The sequence below is a fragment of the Penaeus japonicus genome, unplaced genomic scaffold (assembly GCF_977035675.1).
Source record: "Penaeus japonicus unplaced genomic scaffold, GWHDUDI00000001_assembly GWHDUDI00000024, whole genome shotgun sequence".
Taxonomy (NCBI): Eukaryota; Metazoa; Arthropoda; class Malacostraca; order Decapoda; family Penaeidae; genus Penaeus; species Penaeus japonicus.
Window position 1 is genome coordinate 13,809,847 of NW_028234426.1, and position 2,500 is coordinate 13,812,346.

Below are 2,500 nucleotides of genomic sequence, written 5' to 3' on the forward strand. Positions count from 1 at the left end.
GATACAGACACAAAAGAGCAAATCATTTTATTAACGTGTTACGCTATATTTGATATACATTATTATATATAAACTGAAATATTTTTTTGCTCTGTAATAATTACATTATACTGATATGACCTACAAAGTAAGTCAACGGCCTACAGGTATTCAAAACGGGTAAAACAAACAAAATACCTTTCTATACTTTTGGTACTTAAATCACCACAAAATGTCACTCTATATAATAAAACATTTTGCAATCTCATTTAAACATATTTCTTTATTTGACATTCCACATCTTCAACACTTCTCACGTTATCTAATTCCAATGTACTTAGCAATAAGTTTACAACCAGAATGCCGTAGTGCCACATCCTTTGTTTGACTAATATCCATCATATTCGAGATACTCAGATGTAGTAGACCACCCAACTATTTTTATCTTTTTTTTCGGTGTGTTGTTTTGACAACAGCCACACTTCAAGAATGTATTTATACAGGATGAATCTTATTAGTCTTTGTATTCACATATCCGGCAACATTGATGGTTCGGGACAGTGATATGAACCATTCGATCGTTGGTTTGGACGACCGTGACACTGCCACTGAAATCATTTTGTTTACCTCTACCACAGCGACTGTTGGTATTTTATCCCAAAATAGTAACCTAAATAGATCAAGAAGTAAGACAAAAGTATACATATGACACAGTCGCGAATGGTGACAATGCTAGATGAAAAAAGGGACTAAAAAATAATTTCACTGGTTCGGAAGATATGCTGCTCCGGTCCCTGTCTGGTCCCGAGTTCACAGGACTCGAAGGATACGACCCATAATTTCATTAGAGGCGAGTGTATGATGCACATCGCGTCAGTAACCGCCTTTAACGGGTATGGGTAGGCAAGTAAATGATAAATTATGCCTCTTTCATTTATTTTTTCTTTCATTTATTTATGGAGCTACCTGCTGTTTCCTGATTATCAGAGTGAATGCAAAATGCAACGGGGGTAATCGAAAGAGAAGTTGCAGACGATTTTATGCCTTAGCCTTTCCACCAATTAATTATATTCCTAAAGAGTACATGAATCTGAAAAGCAAAATTATATTCTATACATTTCCTTGTCATATAAGTTTATCTATTATTTGCAAAGAAGTTTCCGTATAAATAAATATAATTTATGCATATTTTCTGCTATTGTTCTGGTAACGCTGCGCTGATAATTTATTCAATCTGACCTCGCCGTAACATTGCATATTAATGAATTACAATTTGAGTGCTTATATGTTTGCCAATGCTCTTGCTAGATTAAAATGTACCATATCATGGGTTTGCTACGAGGTTTGCACCGTATACCGTGCTTTACGTGAATATTAATTTAGAATATAACAAATTCATTACCTGACTATGGATCAAAGCAAGACAAAGAGGGTATGAAACAATAACACCAAAAAGGGTAGCCACATTCGTAATGCAAATCATTTAACGAAATAGCGAGCACTCATCGGACTGCTTTGATGTGCTGAATTACTTTGAGATCATTTAAAGAGGCAACAATGTCTCCACTGACTCTCTGTACTGAAAGTCGAAGAATGTCTAGTCCGTGGATGGATAATGAATCAATTAGCATACTGTAAATGGTGGAAATGCTCATTCCACTTTCGTTGAGCGAATCCTTTTGAGATGGGTATTCCATTATCTAAATTCATCGTTTCCAAGCAATTAGTCGGCATTATTGTTTGTATTTGCACAACCGCATGATATATGAAAGTTACTATTTTGAATTAAGATGTACGGGAGAGAGTAAATGTGTCTCACACACACACACATTCACACACACACACGAATATGCCATATGAACATATTCGTGTGTTTTCCTGTTTCCTATCGTTATTTTGTTTTTAACTTGGTCAGCATGAATCCTTCACACACGTACATACACATACAAATACATATTATTAGAGGAATTCTTTAGCTTAACCATTTATATTAATTTTGTATTTGTTTAGATTGCAGAGAGAGAGAGAGAGAGATACAGAGAGACATAGAGAGGGAGGGAAATAGAGAGAACAAGCAACACTGAAAACGACCAATTGAAAGTTGAACGGTTGGACTGATTGAAGGAATAAGAATTAGTTTCTTATGTCCTCTCTCTCCCAGTCTATCCCTCTCTCTCTATATATATATATGTGTGTGTGTGTGTGTGTGTGTGTGTGTGTGCGTGTATACATATATTTATATATATATATATATATATATATATATATATATATACATATATATATATATCATCATCATCATCATCATCTGTATCATTCCACTGCAGGACGTAGGCCTCTCTCAATTTTTTTCCAATCATTCCGGTCTGGTGTCCTCTGATTCCAGTTTACTCCTGCAAAATTCCCTATTTCATCCCGCCATCTTGTCATTGGTTTTGCCCTTGGTCTCTTTGTGTCGTGCATTACCCATTCTGTTTTCTTTGTCTACCTGTTGCCCTGTCTCCGATATATATGTCCAGCC